We start from the raw sequence: 23,060 nt of genomic DNA, 5'->3' as shown, positions 1-23,060 counted from the left end.
TTCTGCTATACAGTAAAGTGACTTAGTTATACATATATGTGTTCTTTTTCATATTCTTTTCCACTGTGGTTTATCACAGGATATTGAATATAGTTCCCTGTGCTATGCAGTGTGACCTTGTTGTTTATCCATCCTATATGTAACAGTTTGCATCTGCTAATCCCAAACTCCCAGTCCAGCCACCTATCCACCCCCACCCTTGGCAACCATAAGACTGTTCTCCATATTTGTATGTCTTTTTTTTTTTTTTTTTTTTTTTTTTGTCTTTTTGTTGTTGTTATTGTTGCTATTTCTTGGGCCGCTCCCGCGGCATATGGAGGTTCCCAGGCTAGGGGTTGAATCGGAGCTGTAGCCACCGGCCTACGCCAGAGCCACAGCAACGCGGGATCCGAGCCGCGTCTGCAACCTACACCACAGCTCATGGCAACGCCGGATCGTTAACCCACTGAGCAAGCAAGGGACCGAACCCGCAACCTCATGGTTCCTAGTCGGATTCGTTAACCACTGCGCCACGACGGGAACTCCCCATATTTGTATGTCTTTTTCTGTTTTGTAGGTAGGTTCACTTGTGCCATAGATTCCACATATAAGTTATATCATAGGTATTTGTTTTTCTCTTTCTGACTTCATTTAGTATGATAATTTCTAAATCCATCCATGTTTCTGCAAATGGCATTATTTTGTTCTTTTTTATGGCTAACATTCCATTGTATGTGTGTACCACCACTTCTTTATCTGTTCATCCATTAATGGACATTTAGGTTGTTTCCATGTCTTGGCTATCATAAATAGTGCTCGAGCAGCAGAGTTTTTGATTGTTGCTCAGGGGAGCTACAAAATTAGAGACCTGAGTGGGCCTAAAATTTGTAGTCAGTTTATCTACAAGCAGAAGCCACTGACAAGCAGAATAGAAACTCTTGAATTTTGGGGTGATTAGAAGACAGAAACCTATTCTTAGGCCTGGGGTGTGGGTAGGGGTGGAGTGGTCTGAGAACACCAGCGATGAGAGTTGAAAACCCTGAAATGAGTGGTAAATTGGCATTTACTGCAGCTGCTTTTTACTTGGGGTTCCCATGTTAGTTTTAACTAGAAGTTGAAACTCAAGGTGTATAGAACCCTTGTTTCATGAGGCTGTAGGGACAGAATTCAAAGCTTGAAGGGTCTTAAACACACAGTCAGTCTCTCTCTCAAGATATTTGCCAAGTTCTATGATGGGAGCTAGCCAAACATGTCTGAAAAGCCAAGCCATCAGCTGAGGTGAAGTGACAAAGACCAGTCATGCCCTCAGTTGAAAGCTGTGGAGTCAAGTCTTAGATTAGAGGCAAATCAGAAATGGATCAGAGCTTTCCAAGTCCATAGGCCGCCTCTAGTTTTCTCAGTTCCTTATGAATTAATATAATTTACCTTCTGCTCTACCTGCCCAGAAGAGCAAGGAGGCAGACTTCTTATCATTTGGAGCCTCTTATCAATCAGCATTCAGTTAAAAAAAAATGACTAAGTATGTGAAGAGACAGGAACATTTGACCAAAACCAAGAGAAAACAAAATAATAGAAAGCAAAAACACAGGTGATCCAGTTATTAGAGTTAGTAGACAAGGACTTTATGATTATTATGTTTGGGTACATAGAGAAAAAAAGAACAAAAGAGGTAAGAAGGTAGAGGATTAGTCTAGAGATGTGTTGTGTGTGTGTGTGTGTGTGTATCAAACATTATAGAAGAAAAAAAAATTGGTGGTAAGAACTCAGTGGATGTGTTGAAAAACATACTGGATTTAGTAGATGATATGATTAATGACTAGGAGGCAAGTTAATAGAAAATGTCCAAACTGAAGCACAGAGAGGAAAAAAATTGACTAAAACAGAAAAGAGTGTAAATGACATTCTGGATCTGGTTAAAGGATCTGTCCTATATACAATCTGAATATAGAAGAAGGAGAAAAGTGAATGACTTGGTCAGAAACAATATCTAAAAATATTTCTCATGAAACATTGAGAGCATGAACCCGCATATTCAGGATGCTTTGTGAACCTCTAAGAGGGATATTTTCAAAGGAAACCACATCCCTGTACACAATGGAATGACATTTTTAATTGCTGGAGATGCCAACCTAGAATTCTATACCCAGTGAAAGCATCCTTTTAAAATTAAAGTGAAATAAATAGTTTGGGAAAATAGAAATTGAGAGAATTTATCAACAGTGCATTTTCACTAATAGAAATACCACCAGGGAATTTCTTAGGCAGAAGAGAATGATCCTAGAAGAAAGTCAGGATGGACTTACATGGCATTAAGATATTCTGTGTTCTGGTTTGGTTAGTTAAGTGTAAAATTTATATTAGGTTATAGTAAGTCAGGATGCATGTTGTAATCTCTAGAGTAACAACTGAAATAATAGTGAAAGTATATATTCAGCAAGTTAAAAAGGGAAGTATAGATTAATAAAAATATTTGTTTAGACCAAAAGAAAGAAAGGAAAATATGTATAAAAGACAGATGTGTCAATAGAAAACAGATTGTAAGATGACAGATAAAAACCCAGGAATATATGTAATTAAATTAAATACAGATGAATTAAGTCATCCTTGTAAGAGCCCAGGACTGTCAGACTTCATTAAAAAATGACACTAACAAATATGCAGCTTAAAAGATACATACTTACTTTATTTTTTATTAAAGTATGGTTGATTTACAGTGTGCCAATTTCTGATGTACAGCAAAGTGACTCAGTCATATATATATATGTATATATATGTGTGTGTGTATATATATACATATATATATGTACATTCTTTTTTTAAATCTTATTTTCCATCAAGGTCTATCACAGGAAATTAGATATAGTTCCCTATGCTATAGAGTAGGACCTTGTCATTTATCCATTCTAAATGCAATAGTTTGCATCTACTAACCCCAAACTCCCAATCCATCCCATTTCCTCCCACCTCCCCCTTGGTGACCACAAGTCTGTTCTCCATGTCTACAAGTCCGTTTCTGCATTGTAGATAAGTTCTTTTGTGCCATATTTTACATTACACATATAAGTCAAAAAAGCCCACGTGATCATCTTAATAAATGCAGAAGAAGTATTTGACAAAATTCAACATCCATTCATGATAAAAGTTCTTAATGAAATGGCTTTAGAGGGAATGTATCTCAACATAATTAAAGCCCTTTATGACAAACCCACAGCCAATAAAACACTCATCAGAGAAAATCTGAAAGCCTTCCCACTAAGATCTGGAGCAAGACAAGGATGCCCATTCTCATCGCTTTTGTTCAGCATAGTAATGGAAGTCCAGACCACAGCAATCAGACAAACGAAAGAAATCTACTATATGTAGAAAATCTTAAGGACTCCACACAAAAACTACTCGATCTGATAAAGAATTCATCAAAATAGCACAAAATAAGATTAACATTCAGAAAAGAGGTATACTTTAAATATAAGATGGACTTTTCTGTAAATAATGCTCTTTTAGTTGGGTACCACAGAAAATAATTATGTTCACCCATGGAACACAAATGTCAATTCCGGGAGGACTGTGGACCTAATTATGAGAGAGAAAATAATAAAGCTCCTGGGAAAACAGGTGAATATTTTTATGATCTTGTGCAAAGATTTCTTAACTAAAAGAAAAGAAAAACTTTGAAGTGCTAACATTTAAAAAAGGCTGACAAAACTGGATTTCATTAAAATTAAGAATTTATTCATCAAAAGGCCTTGGTAAAAGGTAAATCAACACATTTGGAGAAACTCATGGTAATTTATATTCAGAAATTTAAAGTTCTGTTACACTCAAGAGGAAAATACAGGAGTTCCTTGATGGTGCCAGCAGGGTTAGGGATCCAGTGTTGTCATTGCTGTGGTGCGGGTTCAGTCCCTGGCTTGAGAATTTTTGAATACCATGGGTATGGCCAGAAAAGAAAAAAAAAAAAAAAAGAGAGAGAGAGAGAGACAAAACAAATATGGGCAAAAATCTTGAAAAGGTACTTCGTGAAGGAATATATCCAAATGGCCGATAAACATATAACTAATTACTCTGTTTCTTTAGTCTTCGGAACATTCAAATTAAAAACACAATGCATTGCCACCAAGAACACACCATTCTGGCTAAAGTGAAAAATATCCCTTAATACCAAGTATTGCCATGGATATAGAACCATCCATCTCTCCTATACTATTTCTGGGAATATAAATTGATACAACCATTTAAAAAAATTGGCATTAGCTGCCTAAACCCTGTGATCTAGCAATCTACACTTGTGTTTATATACCCAACAGAAATGTCCAAAAGAGAAGTTCCTTTTGTGGCTCAGTGGGTTTAGAACCCAACATAGTATCTGTGAGGATGCAGGTTTGATCCCTGGCCTTGCTCAGTGGGTTAAGGATCCGGGGTTGCCATGGCTGTGGCGTAGGCCCCAGCTGTAGCTCAGATTCTACCCTTCACCTGGGAACTACCCTATGCCACAGGTATGGCTGTGAAAAGGAAAAAAAAAAAAAGAAATGTCCAAAAGAGAGGTTCAAGAAAGAAAGTTCATAGAAGCACTATTTTTAATAGCCTCACACTGTAAACCACCTACATGCACATAAGCTAGAAGATGGAAATGTCACAGTAGGAAATTTTCGACAATGAAAATGAAGGAACTTCAACATGTATTCACCTCAAAACAGTGTGACTTAAAACAGCTAGATTCAAATGAGTACATACTGCATGACTCCATTTATATAACTTGCAAAGATGGCCAAAACTCATCTGTGGCGTTAAGCATCAGATGAGTGATTATCGGTTGGTGATTAATAATTGGAATGGGGCCTAAAGGGCATGGAATGCTGGTAACAGTTTCTTGTTTGCTGATTATAAGGGTTCAGTTTTTGAAAACTGAGCAGAACCTTCATTTTGTGTACTTTTGTATGCATATGTTTTCCTTAAACAGGAAGTTAAAAAAAAAAAAAGGAAAAAAAAATGAAATGACAAAAAAAGCACTGTGCTCCCAAGAATTGGTTTCCTTGAATTTGGGTGGTAGTGGACTTTTGTAGGCAGGATCAGGGAGAGCCATGGTGTGCTCTGGCCAGGAGGAGTTTCTTGAGTCATCAACTCCATCCTGAGGTCTCCTAACCCAGCTTAGCTGTCACACTGACAAGAAACAGGGGCTCCCTAGCTCCTTCCCAGGCCCTCCCAGGAGTAAGAACAGTGCTTAGAAGTTGTGGGCTTGAATGGCCTTTCTGGCCAAGGTACAGACCGTGTTCAAAATGCTTTTAGACCAAGTGAACTGCAAGCTGACAAAGCAGTGGCCAGGCTCAGAGTTAGGCCTGGAGCTGCTGTCCAGCTTGAAATGAAGATTTTTTTTTTTTTTTTAATAAGTTGAAATTCAGAGAAGCCACCCATGAAAAATAAGAACTTGATTTTGGCCAGAGGATGACAGGCTTTGGAAGATTTGAGATTTTAACAACCATGTTGTCATTCAATTTTTAATACTACATTCAGTGCTGTAAAAACAAACAAAAAAAAGACCATGTATAAGGTGTGGCTGATTTGCACCTGTTTATAGAGAAGGGTAAATTGACACGTATTTTTGATATGCTTACACTTTAATTGAAGATTAAATTTATGCTAATTATTGAAATAAATAAGGGTTTGCTTTTATATCTTGATATCTTTGATTTCTCTTTCTCGCTTGCTCTGCTTTCCCACATTCAATTCCAAAGCAGATCCTCTTGGCTTTCTCTGCACGATATATCCAGAATTTGACCACCACCTCTACTGAAATTACCCTTGATCGTAGGTCCACCTGGGTTTCTCAGCCTGGGTTTTGGCCATAGCCTCCTGACCATGGTCTCTGCTTCTGCCCCATCCCTGCCATGTGCAGAGTTGATCCTGTGAAACATGAATCATATGATATCCCTTTTAATCTCAAAAGGACTCAATGGTTTCCCATGAAACTCAATGGGAAAGTCAGATTTCTTACCGAGGTCTACAGGGTTTTATCTGCTCTCACCACTACATCCTTTTCACTTATATTTTCTCAAGGGAAATATACTGTATATAATTTCATCTTGTAAAAATAACTTAATCCAGGGAGTTCCCTTTGTGGCTCAGTGGTTACAAACCCGATCAGGATTCATGGATGCAGGTTCAATCCCTGGCCTTGTTCAGTGGGTTAAGGATCTGGTGTTGCCGTGAGCTGTGGTGTAGGTCACAGACACAGCTTGGATCTTGCGTTGCTGTGGCTGTGGTGTGGGCCGGCAGCTATAGCTCCAATTTGACCCTTAGCCTGAGAACCTGCATATGCCACAGGTGTGGTCCTGAAAAACAAACAAACAAAACCCCCAAAAAACCTTACTCCAAATGAACTTGGATTGAAGACATTTAGATTTATTGAGGTATATGGCTGTTGCCTTCACTGTTGTTGGCTTCTATAGTTTTGAGCCTTTTTAAATTAAAATTTTCTTTTATCTTATTATTATTATTATTTTTACTGTTGCATTATCACCAGCTGTGCATGGGATCCAAGTGACCAAACTTTGTAACTGAGACACGGACATTGGCCATGGAAGGAGGGCCCTCAATGTTTTCTCATGAATTGAGAGCACATGCTTCGCTCTTCAAACCTTGTGGTATCAATTTGGGCTTTTCAGAACAAGTCTTATTTCCTTGTCTGCCTTGTAGGAGGGTTACTGTCATGGAATTGAGAGCTGGAAGAGGTCAGTCTGGGCCTATTCCCTTTGGCCTTCCTGTTGGTCCTGTTGGTCCCATGAGTGACCTATGGCTTTTGCCTCCATCACAGCTCTTAGGCACTACTTCGAATTGAGGGATTTTTCTCAATTCAAATGCATTGTGGTGTAAAATATTTTCTCCAAGCCTTCCCTTCACCCCCAAGTATAATCTACTTTTATTGAGGTGCCTGGGAGATGGGTGGGTTTGTTTTCTTTAAATTTTTAACCAAGTTAGGGAGTTCCCATTGTGGCGCAGTGGTTAATGAATCTGACTAGGAACCATGAGGTTGCAGGTTCAATCCCTGGCCTCCCTCAGTGGGTTAAGGATCCGGCGTTGCCATGAGCTGTGGTGTAGGTCAAAGACACAGCTTGAATCTGGCACTGCTGTGGCTCTGGTGTAGGCCGGAGGCTAAGGCTCCGATATGACCTGGGAACCTCCATGTGCCGCAGGTGCAGCCCTCAAAAAGACCAAAAAAAAAAAAAAAAAAAAAAAATTAACCAAGTTAGGATGTGTTACTTGTTCTTTACCCTCTCCACTCTTCTCTCCAGCTCTCTCTTTTTTGCTTTCCCTTTCCTTTCTCTCTCTCTCTTTTTTGGCCATGCCCTTGGCATGCTGAAGTTCTTGGGTCAGGGATTGAACCCTCACCACAGCAGTGACCCGAGCCACAGCAGTGACAATGCTGGATCCTTAACCCGCTGTGCCACCAGGGAACTCCTCTCCTTTCTCTTTTAAAGCTAAATTACGTAGCAAAAGATGGTGTTGTGCTCATAGATGCAAATGGTCTTTCTTTGGCTACACATTGAAACATCTGTAGTCTCAGGGTATTTGGGGGTTAGGCTATAATGGTAGCAAGGCGAGGCCTCAGTGTTACTACAGTGTTGAACAGAAGATGTAGGTAACTCACCTGGGGCACGTGGGAGGGACCATAGTTAGGAAGGCTCAGGGTCCCTAGATTTACTACCCTCTCCTCCTACCCTTCTACCCTGGCTATTTCCATTCTTGCTTCAGAAGACTTCACTGGGACCCTAGATCAAGGTAAGGCAGGTTCTATGGCTGGCAGGGAGGGGTCAGGGTGGGGAGGTTCTGGGAGCAAAGGGTATTTCTGTAAAAAAGGAAAGGGATATTTTAGGAATGGAACTGGGGAGGCGATAAACGTTGGTCATCTGGATGTGAGTAACATATATAAAGAACGAAATTTGCTCAGTCTTTGTATTTACACCTGGTGTGAATTAGTTTAACTATCTGTGAATAGTGCAAAGCATGTTAGAAGACTGTAGTACCACTGAAGATAAACATAAAAACATATGGGTTATATTTTATAACATGGATTCTGACTTTGTAGCCTATAAGTTTGCTTCTTTATACTGTCGTAGCGTTGGTTTAGACTACCATAGTCTGTGTTTCTATTAAGACTGTTAACACTGGCAAGGTAATAGAAGGTCTATACTCTGTACCGAATGGCTCTAAATTGGTTTCTTGGGGGGAGGTGGAGAATTTGCTCTTGGAGAATCCATAATGGTTCCGTACCACCAGTTACATACATCTTTTTTAGTTGATTTCTTGGACTTAATTGAGCAATTTTGTGACTGAGTACTAGCTGTTTTGCTTGTTGTCTTTGCATTGTTGAGGGAGAGGGGAGAATAGGGAAGGAGAAGGAGGCCCAAAGAGGGAAGGGTTGGGAGTGGGAAGGGGAGCTAGGAACTTCCATCACCACTAGAGGCCTCTCTTAAATCAAATTTCATAGTTAATATCCCCAGGTTTTCATAGTGATGCCTGGCTCTGTCATTGTAAATTAAGCATGTCTTATGTTACATTTCTAAATAAGTACCATGATAGTACTCTTATAGTAGAGCATATATTATAAGTCAACCCAAATTGTTTTCTATAAAGTATATAGCAGAATAACTATGATCTATTAGGCTGAAAACAAATTAAGAATCTCTTCTCTCTGCTCTTCACTTTCACTCTCTAAATGAGCTTTTAGTGAAAACATGTAAGCAAAGGAGATGGCCAGATGAGGATTGTCTTCCAGAGAGTGAAAGGAGATGTATGCTTAAAATAATTACTGATTTACTGGTTTAATCATTGAGCGCAGTTAATCTTTTTTTTTGAGGGTAGACCATGGTTAAGTTGTGTGCTAAAAAGTGCATGTGTTTCTTTTGTAATATAATTCTACTATCAAAAACCTATTTAAACAGTGATTCAAAAATCTCTTTAGACTTGGACTTATCTGGGATAAAATGAAATGCTTTCTCTTAGGAGTAGCGATAATAGCTTTGTTTTTCGTTTGGAGTGATTTTGGATATAGGTTGACCTTGCTGAGAAAGCAGGAAGGCTGGGCTAAAGGTCCTCTTGTCTGATGAGAATGGTTGTTCTGTTCCAGAATAGAAAGGCTGACAGTCTGGAACTGATTCCACTTTCCAAGTCATTATGCCTATTGGATTTTCTTTGTCATGACCACAACTAGTAAGTTGTTGGACCAAATGAAGCAAGTTCTAGGTTGTCAGCTGCTGTCTTTGGGATGTGATTGGCCTGCAGGCCAATTCCTCTTAGTTCTGTGACCTCAGGGGATTTTGTGTATTTTGCTTTCTGCTGTAGTCCTAAGCATCTGGGAGAATATCTAGTATATGGAAGAACCTAAGTAAATTTTTCTTGAATGCTCTTAATGACTTGCAAAAACAGTATTACTATGTAATGATGATTTAGTTTTTCAGTGAAAGAAGTTAAAGGAGAATCTGGTAATTCCTGTAGAAAAAAGTACACAGAGGGTATCACTCCTGACACCTGGCAGATTTTTGGTATGACTTTTATTTTATTTAATTAATTAATTTATTTTTGTCTTTTTAGGCCTGCACCCTCAGCATATGCATGTTCGCAGGCTAGGGGTTGAATTGGAGCTGCAGCTGCCAGCCGACGCCACAGCCACAGCAGTGCTGGATCTGAGTCATGTCTGTAACCTACACCACAGCCCACAGCAATGCTGGATCCTTAACCCACTGAACGAGGCCAGGGATTGAACCTGCATCCTCATGGATACTAGTCAGACTCCCTGGCCCAAGAACTTCCATGGCCAAAAAAATAAAACGTATTTATGGAGAGGGGTAGTATTTTTTTGTTTATGTTTATTTCATGTGGGCTTTCTGCCGGAAGTGTATATTTTGATTTAATGCTTTCAGTTGTCCTATATAACTAAGAATTATTACTCCCATTTTAGAGATGAGGAAACTGAGTCTTAGAAAGATTAGAAATGTCTCTAAGTCATTCAGCTAATAAGCAGTGGAACTACACTTCAATCTCAGATCTTAAATTCTTGAACTCTCATATTTCTGAAGCACATTAGTGCTTCTTGTTAGAGTAGTTATTTCACAGTTAACTAACTTCATGCTTTAAAAATTATTGTTTGGGTTTTGCTGGTGAAATGCTTCTAAATTTGAGCTTGCAACATCTTGGTAATTTTCTTTCACATTTGCCCACCAACATAATACTTTAAAATATATATATATATATATATATATATATATATATATAGCATTCTTATATACCATATGAACTTTATAAATCATACTCTCATATTTTATTTCGTTTGGCACTGTTTTTTTTTCCTTTTATGTGGAACTGGAAAGAGCAAGATTAAACTATATAATTCCATTTATTTTTCTATTTCAAATCCTTTCAGTTGTGTCCCTTTATACCAGCATACTTCATTTTATAATGCTTTGTTTTTAAAAATTGAAGGTTTGTGACAACCCTGAAATGAGCAAGTCTACTGGTGCCATTTTTCCAACAGGATTTGCTCACTTAGTGTCTCTGTGTCACATTTTGGTAATTCTTGCCACGTTTCAAATTTTTTCAGTATTATTATATTTTGTTATGCTGATCTATGATCAGTGATGTTGTTTGATGATCTTTGATGTTACTATTTTGCCTCTTTGGGGGGAGCCACCGGGAACTGTGCCCACGTGATATATTAAACCTAGTTGAGAAATATGTGTGTTTTGACTGCTCCACAGACCTGCTGTTCCCGTTTTTTATCCTTGCCTCAGGCCTCCCTATTCACTGAGACACAGCAGAACTGAAATTAGGCCAAGGAATAACCCTATAGTGGCTTCTAAGTGTCCAAGTGAAAGGAAGGGTCACATGGCTCTCACTTTAAATCAAAAGCTAGAAATGAGGTGGCTTAGTGAGGAGGGTGTGTCTAAAGACAAACAGGCTGAAAGTGAGGCTTCTGCGCCAAGCCAGTAACCACATTGTGAATGCCAAGGAGAAGCTCTGAAGGAAATGAAAAGAGCTACCCCAGTAAACACATGATGATAAGAAAGCATAACAGGAGTTCCCTTCATGGCTCAGCAGTAACGAATCCGATTAGTATCTATGAAGACACAGGTTCCATCTCTGGCCTCGCTTGGTAGGTTAAGGATTGAGCATTGCCGTGAGCTGTGGTATAGGTCACAGATGTGGCTTGGATCTGGCCTGGTTGTGGCTGTGGCTGTGGAGTAGGCTGGCAGCTGGAGCTCTGATTTGGCCCCTAGCCTGGGAACTTCCATATCCTGCAGATGCAGCCCTATAAAGCAAAAAACAAACAAACAAAAACAGCCTTACTGCTGATATGAAGAAAGTTTGAGTGGTCTGGATAGAAGATCAATTGACTACATAATATGCCCTTAAGCCAGAGCATCCAGAGCAAGGCTCTACCTCTCTTCAATTCTGTGGAGGCTGAGAGGTGTGGAAATTGCAGAAGAAGAATTTGAATCCAGCAGAGGTTGGTCTGTGCAGTTTAAAAAAAGCCATCTCCATAACATCAAAATGCAAGGTGAAGCAGCAAGTGCTGATATAGAAGCTGTAGCAAGTTAACCAGAAGATCCAGCTGAGAAAATTCATGAAAGTGGCTACAGGTTTTCAGTGTAGACAAAAGAGCCTTCTGGTGGAAGAAGATGCTATTTAGGACTTTCATAGCTAGAGAGGAGAAGCCAACGCCTAGTTTCAAAACTTCAAAGGACAGACTGACTCTCTCATTAGGAGCTCATGCAGCTGATGACTTGAAATTGAAACCACTGCTCATTTTCCAAAAATCCAGGGGCTCTCAGGAATTATGCTACTCTTCCTGTGCTCTGCAAGTGGAACAACAAAACCTGGATGACAGCACACTTGTTGACAATATGGTTTACTGAGTGTTTTTAGCCCACTGTTCAGAAATAGTGCTCAAAAAAAAAAAAAGGATTTTCTTCAAAAAAGATTTTTTCCTTCAAAAACTGCTCATTGACAATGCACTTGGTCGCCCAAGAGCTCTGCTAGAATGTACAGCAAGATTAATGATCTTTTCTTGCCTGTGGACACAACATTCTTTCTGCCATTCACGGATCAAGGAGTATTTTGACTTTCAGGTCTTTAAGAAATATTTACATTTCATGGGAGTTCCTGTTGTGGCTCAGCCGTAATGGACCTGACTCATATCCATGAATATATACATTTCATAAGGCCTACAGCTTCTGTAGATAGTGGTTCCTCTGATGGATCTGGGCAGAGTCAGTTGAAAACATTTTGGAAAGGAATCACCATTCTAGATGCATTAAGAGCATTTGTAATTCAGGGGAGAGGTCAAAAGATTAACATTAATAGGAGTTTGGAAGGAGCTAATTTCAACCTTTGTGGATGGCTCTAGTGGAGAAACTGTTGCAGATGTGGTGGAAACAGCAAGAATTCGAGATGGAGCCTGAAGGTGTGACTGAATTGCTATAATTTAGTGATGAAACTCAAATGGATGAGGAGTTGCTCTTATGGATGAGCAGAACAAGTGGTTTCTTGAGATGGAAACTGCTAGTGAAGATGCTGTGAAAATTGTTGAAATGACAACAAAGGATTTAGAATATTGCATCAACTTACTTGATAAAGCCGTGACAGGGTTTAAGATTGACTCCAATTTTGAAAGAAGTTCTCCTGTGAGTAAAATGCTATCAAATAGCATTGTATGGTACAGAGAAATCATTTGTGAAAGGAAGAGTCAATTGATGAAGTGAACTTTATTATTGTCTTATTTTAAGAAATTGCCGGAGTTCCTATCATGGCCCGGTGGTTAACAAATCCGACATGAGGTTTCGGGTTCGATCCCTGGCCTTGCTCAGTGGGTTAAGGATCCAGCATTGCCATGAGCTGTGGTGTAGGTTGCAGATGCGGTTTGGATCTGGCGTTGCTGTGGCTCTGGCATAGGCTATAGGCTATAGCTCCGATTAGACCTCTAGCCTGGGAACCTCCATATGCCGTAGGTGTGGCCCCAGAAAAGACAAAAAGACCAAAAAAAAAAAAGGGGGAAAGAAATTGCCATAGTCCCCCCCACACACACCTTTAGCATCCATCACCTTCCTGATCCATCAGTAGCCATCAACATGGAAGCAATACCTTCCAGCCAGCAAAAACATTACAACTTACCAAAGGCTCAGATGATGGTTAATGTTTTTTAGCAATAAAGTCTTTTTATTTATTTTTTTGTCTTTTTAGGGCCCCACCCTCAGCGTATGGAGATTCCCAGCCTAGGGGTCTAATTGGAGCTGTATCGGGATCCGAGCTGCATCTGCACCCTACAACACAGCTTACAGCAACGCTGGATCCTTAACCCACTGAGCAAGGCCAGGGACGAACCTGTGTCCTCATGGATGCCAGTCAGATTCGTTTCCACTGAGCCACAACAGAAACTCTGAGCAATAAAGTCTTTTTAAATTAAGGTCTGTACATTGTTTTCTTTAGACAATTTAGATAATGCTATTGCACACTTACTAGACTATGGTATAGTATAAGCATAACTTTTATATGCGCTAGGAAATGAAAACATTTCGTGTGAGTCACTTTATTGTGAGACTTGCTTTCTTGCAGTGGTCTGGAACCGAACCCACTGTTATCTCCAGGATGTGCCTATATGCTTACTTTACTTGAGTTTCAAGGGTTTCATTTTCTTTAATGCTTTGCTTTTGCTTTTAGGAACAGTAGGGAAAGAAAGAATTCATCACTTCATTGCATGGTCAACAAAGATCATAGGTACCTTGTGTTCTTAATTTAACATTTGAGGTGTAATGTAAGAAATCTATCTTTGTTGACTTTCTGTTTTTCTCTTTGATAGCCATTGAACTTACTTTCCCTTTAAACTGATACTTAAACACTTAGCGAAATTGTAATCATGTTGTAATTGGTAAGATTTTCTTGCCTTTCCTATTACACCACCCCAGTTTTGCAGTATTTAGCTGTTAAAATTTAACTTAAGAATTATTGAAACTATGGTCTATGAAGGTTTTAGAAAATAAGATCAGATCAGGATGTATGCCATTCACTTCTTCAATTTGTCTAAAATATGAAGCTGCTCTTATCAATCATGGATAACATTATCATGGAAAATAAACACCTCTATTTCTTGTCAAACACTTCTCTTGATCTTAGTCTTCTAGGAACTTGGTTTTTCTCTCTCTAAAAAAAAGTTTCAATAACTTTTTTCTCTATAAAAAAAGTTTCTATAAAAGAAACTATAGTTTTAATAAGTTTAATTAAACTATGTAGTTTAATTAAGCTATATAGTTTCTTACATAGCTGTTCCACATTTTAAGTTTATTTATTATTATTATTTTTAATTACTTAATGAATTTTATTATATTTATAATAAATATAAATACAACAATCATCACAAACAAATTTTACAGCATTTCTATCCTAAACCCTCAGTGCATCCCCCTAGCCCCCAACCTGTCTCATTTGGAAACCATAAGTTTTTCATTAAGTTTATTTTTTAGTACTTTGTTTTTGTTGATATTGGAAATTGCATCATTGTTATTCATTTTCCTTTTTTGCCCTCTTTTTTCTTTTTTTGAGCATGGCAGCAGAAGAGAGAAAAAAAAATTAAGGAAATGCATTAACATGGTAACCACACATACTGCAGCAGAGCTTGTAATTCACGGCAACATTTTCTGTCTCTGTCCCTAGGTCCACTCTCTAAAAGCTGCCACTTTTAACCAGTTATTTCTTTTGTTCTTCTGATTGCTGCTTGTGTATCCCTAATATACTGTACAGGTATTTTTGCTATAAGTCTTGGATTCTATAGAAATACTAAAAATAACAGAGTTTATGGGGAAAAAAAAGGTTAGGCAGAACTCGTAAAACCTTTAACTTTGTAACTGGAGCAAGAAAGGGTTTGTAACCAGAGTGGGGAACCGTTGAACCTGGTGAGTTATGCAGTGAAGGGCAAAATGCATTTAAGTCAGGGAGAACCAGGTAATAAACACTTGTGAGGTGGAGCGAGTGGACCAGCCTGAGTCAGGAACCGTCTCATGTGGAATTCTGTCTCTGGGCTTTCAGCTCTGTGGTTCTGCTTTGCTTTTTTGCCATGTTTCTTGATGGCATGAAATGTTAACGTGTTGGGGCGAAGTGCACATATGCCAGCAGGTCAAGGTCAGGTGTTGCTGCCTTTGGCCCCAAAACACAGTTCACACCTTGTGCCCCCAAAATGGGCTTCTCTTGCGCCCTTCTTCACATCGCTCACTGATGAACTAGGCCTGCTGGACAGAGCCGAGGCCCCATCTTTACCTCCTCTGTGATGGAGACTGGAAAATACTTTCTTACATTCTGCCTTGAGAAAGTGGGATTAATAATTAGGGAAACTGTCGGAGTGGAGAGAGTATGTTAAAAAGTTTTGGGTTATCAGGAATAAGAGAGGTCCAATATGTGTATATGTATATATGCACACACACATACACATATGCATGTATATATGAACACGTGTATATCCATGAACATAGATTTTCACTTCTCAGTTTTAAATATTATTTCCTCCCCACTCAGACGCATTAAGATTCAGTGTGCTTGCATTAGCTATTAGCTTCTCCTCCTCATTTCCTCAGTTTTGAGTTATAGTATTTTATTTCTTTTACTAATTGCCTTTTGATTTTCAATTATTTCTTTAAATCTCTATTATCTTATTCTATGAACTTTTCTCATTATCGCTTTACCTTTCACCATGTAAGAAGGTGACATTGATGTCCCCTGGCCTGGAGTTCCTGTCGTGGCACAGTGGGTTAACGAACCCGATAGGTATCTATGAGGATGTGGGTTCGGTCCCTGGCTTCGATCAGTGGATTAAGGATCTGGCGTTGCCATGAGCTGTGATGTAGGTCGCAGATGTGGCTTGGATCCTGTGATGCTGTGGCTGTGGCGTAGGCCAACGGATATAGCTTGGATTCAACCCCTAGCCTGGGAATTTCCATATGCTGTGGTGCAGCCCTAAAAAGCAAAAAAATAAAAGTCCTCTGGCCTACCTCTCTACCTCTTTCTTCCTTTTCAGTTCCACATTCTATCAGTTATTTATTTTTATGTTGCCAGGACTGATACCATTACATTCTGTTATGTAACTACAGTTAAATCTTCCAACCTTTGTCTGTAGGTTGATTCAAAATGTTAAAAACTAGTAAACACTGTTGATAATATTATGATAATGTAAGTATTTTTCAATATTGAGCTGACCAAGGGGGTAAGATTTTATTTTTTAACTTCACACCGAGTGTTCTCTGCCCCTAGGCCCCTAAAAGGAGATGTTCTTGGCATCTAGATTTGCCTTTTCTTTTCTTCCTCTTTGTTTTAAATGGTCGTACCCACGGCATATGAAAGTTCGCAGGCCGGGGACTGAATCTGAGCCACAGCTGTGACCTGTTGCAGCTGTGGCAATGCTAGATCCTTTAACTCACTGTACGGGACCAGGGATCAAATTTGTGTCTCCGCGGCAACCTGAGCTGCTGCAGCTGGATTCTTAACCCACTGTGTCACAGCAGGAACTCCCTGATTTGCCTTTTCTTAGAGTGAATTAATTATACAAAATCTTGCCACATTTTATTTTATTTTTTATCTTTTTAGGGCCGCACCCATGGCATATGGAATTTCCCAGGCTAGGGGTCAAATCAGAACTGTAGCTGCCTGCCTACACCACAGCCACAGCAACTCAGGATCTGAGCCCCATTTGCGACCTACACCACAGCTCACAGCAATGCCCACAGCTTATAGCAGTGCAGCATCCTTAACCTGCTGAGCCATGATGGGAACTCCCAAATCTTGCTACATTTTAGATGCTTTGCCACTGGCATTCTTTTCAATCATTTTTGATGTTTTAGAGTTTCGAATTACCTTTCCTTTTCTCCTTGAAAAAGTGTAACCAGCCCTTAACATATCTTGAAGAGCAGTGCCATTTCTTGGAATCCACTTGCCTTTTCTGTCCCTCTGGCTTCCTGTTCCAGGCTTGACAACCATTCTCTAAATGGTCTGCTCTGCAGTCTTCAGGGACATTTCTTCATTTACTCTTATACACATTGTTCTATAAGTCTTTCCTCTTGCATGGTTTTCTCCCTCATTTTGCGGAATGAAGTATGTAGTTACTCTCTTCAAACAAAAGGTATGTGGACAAGAGAGATTTGTATTTATTTTCTACTCACTCTTGATTGATACTTGGCTGCACGTGGGATTTGCTTTCATAGTAACTTTCTCCTAGGGCTTTGAGTAGGATGCTTCTTTATATACTTGTGTCAGATTGGGGTGAAAAAAAAAAGTTTGATGCCAACTTGATTCTCATTTTTTTGTAAGTGATTGCTCTGTGTTTATTTTTCTGGAAATTCTTTTTTTTTTTTTTTTGGTCCTTTTTTTACTGAAATGCCACATGTCTGCCTCTAAATGCACGTTTGTTTCACTCATCTTGTTTTGCCTGTCATGACTCTCCTCTGGAGACTTGCTACTTATTTAAAAATAATTATATCCTTTCTCTTTGGTATGTTTTCTTTTTAAAAAACTCTTACTAGTTGGCTAGTAGACCTTCTAGATTGATTCTCCGTGTTTCTCATCTTTTCTGTCCTAGCTTTTATCCCATGGTGTTCTTGCAATAAATATTTGGGATATTTCCTTTATTTTAGTTTTAACGTATTACTTTGTATGTTTTAATTTTAGCAATCAGAATTTTTTTCTTATGATTGATTCTTTTTGTAGCATGCTGTTTGTTTTGTTTTATGTCATATCTTCTCTTGTTCTGGGTATACTAATATACATTATTTATATATTATAAAGTAATAGTAGATCTTTTCTCTTTTTCTTTTTGGTCTTTTTAGGGCCATATACTCGGTATACGGAAGATCCCTGGCTAGGGGTTGAATCAGAGCTGTAGCCACTGGCCTAAGTCACAGCCACAGCAACACCAAATCCAAGTTGCGTCTGTGACCTATACCACAGCTCACAGCAACGCCAAATCCTTAACCACTGAGCGAGGTCAGGGATTGAATCTGCATCCTCATGGATGCTAGTTAGACTCATTTCCACTGCACCATGACTGGAACTCCAAATTTTTTTTTGTTTTTTTTTTTTTTGCTTTTTAGGGCCCCACCTTTGGCATATGGAAGTTCTCTGGCTAGGAGCTGAATTGGAGCTGCAGCTGCTGGCCTGTACCACAGCCACAGCAACTCAGGACCCGAGCCTCGTCTATGACCTAAACCACAGCTCACGGCAGCTGAGTGAGCAGGGACTGAACCCACATCCTCATGGATACTAGTCAGATTCCTTTACACTGAGACATGATGGGAATTCCTGGGCCTTTTTTTTTTTTTTTTTTCTTTAACAGTTCTGTTCTATACAGTATCTCTGTTTCTTCAGTAGTTTTGGTTTTTCTGATAATACATATTTTTTCTTCCCAAGAATTGTTCTGGAGAGTGGACTGGTACAGTTTTCCTGTAGGTCTCTTTCAGTGTCTCCTTTGTGGGGAAGGTATAGATCTGTGCCCATGGGTCAGATGTTGCCTTAGGGTGAGTGGACAGGCAGAAGGGGTGCCCTCAGCTGTGCAGTAGAACTTGGATTGACTCTTGGACATTGGCTCCCACAGTAAAAGCCTGTCTTTGTAGGCATTTGGAATGGATTTGTCAGAGACTTGCTTCTTTCCCTGGATTGTCTCTGAGGTCTGGGTGGGGAAGATGTATTTTGTTGGGGAAGTGGGGCAGTCGGTATGGCTGCTTTATTCCCCTGTTTTCATATTCTGTTTTTGCACCTAGCTTCAGCACCTGCTCCCATCTGAGGTCTCTGGAGACATTACTTTCCTCTGCCCCTGTCCACCCTCCACACCCCAGAGCCTGGGCTTTAGCTTCCTCTGCTCTTCTTCTGCATTCCACCCGATAGCCACCAGAGACTCGCTTCACTCTCTTCTGTCCAATCATCACTGCCCCTCCCCAGCTTTGTTGTTTTGGCTGTTACAGGTTTTTTCCTCCTTTGTATTCATTTCCTGTCTTTGGAGAGAAGGAAGACAAAGCGTATATTCAGTCAGTCATCTTGAGTTGGAAAGCATCTCTATAATTTTTTAAAAAATATTTTAATAGGAACCCTGATGATTTGTGTGTCTTGGTCTATATATTGTTTCCCCCAAATCTTCCTCCTTTCAATAGTTTTTTAGTTGATTTTGTATGATTTTTTTGGTTGGTGATCTTTTTCTGTAAGGAGACCAATTTTTTCTCTTCTTTTTTCATCTACATATTTTTTTTTTTCTCATTTGACTGGAACTGCTGAACACTGTGGAATGACAGCAGTGATAACACACATTGAATGTGGTGTTTCTCAAGCCCAATCTTGAGCTAATTGAAGTGCTAAGTAGGACAAGGAAAGCATTAACTTCATTATATAGATTTGTGGCTTATTGTGGAGGGTGTTTATATATTTATTTTTGCTTTTTTTAGGGCTGCACCTGCGGCATATGGAGGTTCCCAGGCTAGGGGTTGAATCAGTTGCAGCTGCCGGCCTACACTACAGCCATAGCAACATCAAATCCAAGCTGCTTCTGTGACCTGTACCACAACTCATGGCAATGCTAGATTGTTAACTCACCAGGCAAGGCCAGGGACTGAACCCTCATCGCATACTAGTTGGGTTCGTAACCCACTGAGCCACAATGGGAACTCCTGGGTTTATCAAATTTTATTTTATTTTATTTTATTTTATTTTATTTTTTTTGTCTTTTGTCTTTTGTCTTTTGTTGTTGTTGTTGTTGTTGTTGCTATTTCTTGGGCCGCTCCCTCGGCATTATTGTTGTTGTTGTTGCTATTTCTCGGGCCGCTCCCGCCGGCATATGGAGGTTCCCAGGCTAGGGGTCCAATTGGAGCTGTAGCCACCGGCCTACGCCAGAGCCACAGCAACGCAGGATCCGAGCCGCGTCTGCAACCTACACCACAGCTCACGGCAACGCTGGATCGTTAACCCACTGAGCAAGGGCAGGGACCGAACCCGCAACCTCATGGTTCCTAGTCAGATTTGTTAACCACTGCGCCACGACAGGAACTCCCGGTTTATCAAATTTTAGATGGCAGAGGTGGTGCATCATCATTGGGCAGCAAAATTAATATTTTTTCTTGACAGTAAATTGAGAAAAATGCCACTTAATGAGCAGCTGTAATGGGTCTCCTATCCTATAGCCGGTAAAGACCTAGTGAAACAATGTTACCTGCAGAGAGGCTTGCCTGTGATAAATATGGCCTCCCTGATTGACAGCTAAACCTTGGGTCATTGCAAGGACAAAAAGATCTGGTTCTTGGTCATCATGTAGAAGAAATTAACTGCTTGATTTATTTTTTATTTTTTAAAGATGCTTTATGAATTGCCTTGTAGATACTGAATAGAATCATGATGTAAAAAGCCAGAGTATTGCATTTGGAAGCACTTGATGCAAGTTGCAGGGGAGCAATTTTATGTCAAAGTAAAGAGACTATATATCAATTTTTATCCATAAAGTTTTCCCTATAAAGGGACTATAAATCAGAACTGTCAAAAAAAGCGATGAGTTTCCTCTTGTGGTTGTAAGACCCTCATGAATGGGAGAAACTTGATGATCATCTGGCAGAGACGTTAAGAGGAGAATTGGGCAGAATGGCCTTAACTGCCGTCTATGTCAGAGGCTCTGTGAAAGGAAGGAAAGCCATCTTTGAGCATTTTGGAATATATTAAATGTTATACCTCAGTATTAATTAAAGGCATAAAATAATACAAGTATTATAAGAAGTTACCATTTCCCTTTTTTGTTTGACGAAGGAGTTCTCTCTCTTATTTCTAGTTGAATACTTTGTGTCCTTAGGCTTTTCTTTTGCTTGCTTTATCTTCTCTTTACCATAATCAAGTGGAAAATTATTTCTCCAGTTTTGCGAAGTGGAAAATTATTTCTCCAGTTTTGCGAGCAGAACTGATATCCACTAGCCCAAGTTTTATAGTGGTTTTATTATAACTCTCTGGTATTGGCCTTTTTAAATGTTCACAGCTGCTCTCCTTCTAATCCCCTCCTTCCCCCAACCCCCCGACCTCCCCAGTTTAACCCACTCTATTTGGACTGGATCACCTGCACTACCTCTTGGACCATTTGTTTCTTCCATTCTCAGCACCCTCTACTCAAGCCATCAGATTTTCTCTCTAGGTTATAGTATCCTCTTCCTCCTTTGAAGCCCCCCTTCTTGCCTGGGTAATTTTTCATGAATCATTCCTCTTATAGTACTGTTCAGTTGGTGGTTTGGGGTTGCCCTCCAGACAGAATCTAAAATCCTGTTATGACATATGGGTCCTCCTGTTCTCTGGCCCTGGTGTGCCATCTCCTATCACGTTCTGCCATTTTCTTCCCACACATGTGGTAGCCTAGTTCTCTCAAATCGATTGCTGTTTCTTGAACACATCCTGTTCCTTGTTGCCACAGTGCCTTGACACATGCTGTTTCCTCTGCATCTCCTTCCTCCAGATGGATCTGAGCTCTGATGAGTCTTTCAACACTCAGTTTACATAATTTATCCTCCAGGAAGCTTTTCTGGACCCATTTTTCCTGTTGTCCTTTAAATCTGCATTGGACTCACTCTTAGTATTCTCAGGGCACTTTCCTTCCATCTCTGAGAGCAGGTACCCTTCAGGTTTTAGTTTTTAATGTCGTCTCATTCCCTTTAGATTCTGCCTTTTACCTCTGTATCTTTCATAACTACCAGTATGAGTGGCGTCCTAGAGTAGGCATGAAATCAAAATTCGTCTCTTGACCCATAATTTTTGAACTTCCCATTTATCTAGAGGTTAGGGGTCTTAGAATCTGGTTTCCATCATGTGGCTAAGAATCATGAAGGAGGTAGAAAAAGATTTATAAGTAGCTTGTAGTAGGCTGCCTTAAAACCCATGCATAAAAGCACATGCATGCTGGATGTGTAAGGCCCTTGATCATATCCCTTCAACTTGTACTTGGCATAGACTTCTAACAAACTTGTTTACTTAGTGTCATAGCCCACATGAGATTAGAAGCCACAAATTAGAAGATGTAGAAGCGGTACATTAGAAGATGGGGAAAAGTTATGTTGACAAAGGTCAGGATGTTGACAGACTAAAGCTGTTGTACTGCTAGCCTGAAAACAAGGCACTCTATGGGAAAAGAAAAAAAAAAACAATAAAAAGTAAATAGAATATTTAAAAAGTCGTTGTGGTTTGTAGTCATTTAATGTAGAAATAAGGTAGACGTCTACCTTGATTGCATCATATTATAATTGATTGTTCCACATTCTACCTGTCACTATGTTCTCTATACTGTGTTTGAAATACAATCATATTGCTTAAAGGTATGAGTGGGGTGAACTTTCAAATATGTTGAATAACTCAGCTCCTTACAGTGCTGGTTCAATGAGTTATTGCTGAGTTTCTTTCTAAAAGCTGCAGGGTAGCTGATGCTTAGCTTCTAATCATTAGTTTCCCTTTGGTTACAGTCACATTACTAATAATGTTATGGAGTGATCTTCTGTTAAGGCATTTTCCTATTAACTTCTGATTTCTCATGTCACACTTAGAAAATAATAAAATGACTCCTTTCTCTTAGCTCTTCTTGTTTTTTTCTTTATTTTTTTTCAATCATGGACCTGCGTATGAATTTGTGACTGCAGAAATCTCAGTATGTTATTAATTCTCATCCTATTCTGTATTAATTTCCTCCCACATTTCCCAAACTTTTCTTTAACTGGGTGGGTGGGGAGGAACAAAAGGAAAGATTAAGCTTCACTGTTACCATGGATTGCGATGGTGAGGTGTGACAGATACCATGTGGAGTAACCACATTGCAAGTCCCTGTCCTGCAGCTGGGAACTCTTCATCTTTTTGGTGTGAATCACTTAAGATGTGTTTCTTCTGTTTCTTGATGTGGCTAAACTCCTCCAGGGGAGGTTGGGCTGGAGGTGCCAAAGGGTGGAGGGGGGTTGACTAATCTCTTAAGCAGCCTTTTATCTGAGACTCTAGTTTCTCAATAGTATTTCTGACCAAAAGGGTAGATGGTTGGAAATATGGATTTTTTTTTTTGTTTTTAA

At 39.5% G+C, this 23,060-nt stretch overlaps 1 protein-coding gene and 1 long non-coding RNA gene across 6 annotated transcripts in view; both read left to right on the top strand.

Moving 5' to 3' along the window:
• BCKDHB (branched chain keto acid dehydrogenase E1 subunit beta) overlaps nucleotides 1-23,060 on the top strand; it is a 263,556-nt gene that overhangs the window by 95,662 nt on the left and 144,834 nt on the right. The window contains exon 9 of one of the 5 annotated variants that reach the window (XR_014836455.1): nucleotides 2,986-3,645. The gene's annotated coding sequence lies outside the window, so the exon portion shown is untranslated. 5 annotated transcript variants of the gene reach the window in all.
• LOC146406178 (uncharacterized) overlaps nucleotides 7,323-23,060 on the top strand; it is a 58,071-nt gene continuing 42,333 nt past the window's right edge. Inside the window, exon 1 of the long non-coding RNA XR_014807873.1 lies at nucleotides 7,323-7,387. This is a non-coding gene — a long non-coding RNA (uncharacterized LOC146406178). The remainder of the gene's footprint in view (nucleotides 7,388-23,060) is intronic.

This window comes from Sus scrofa, chromosome 1 (genome assembly GCF_054392235.1).
Source record: "Sus scrofa isolate SSC_HxYL_T2T_F1_AM1 chromosome 1, Sscrofa_HxYL_maternal_Yorkshire_Landrace_v2.0, whole genome shotgun sequence".
NCBI classification, from domain to species: Eukaryota; Metazoa; Chordata; class Mammalia; order Artiodactyla; family Suidae; genus Sus; species Sus scrofa.
The sequence above is the reverse complement of the archived record's forward strand: the minus strand, read 5'-3'. Positions and strand labels throughout refer to the sequence as shown.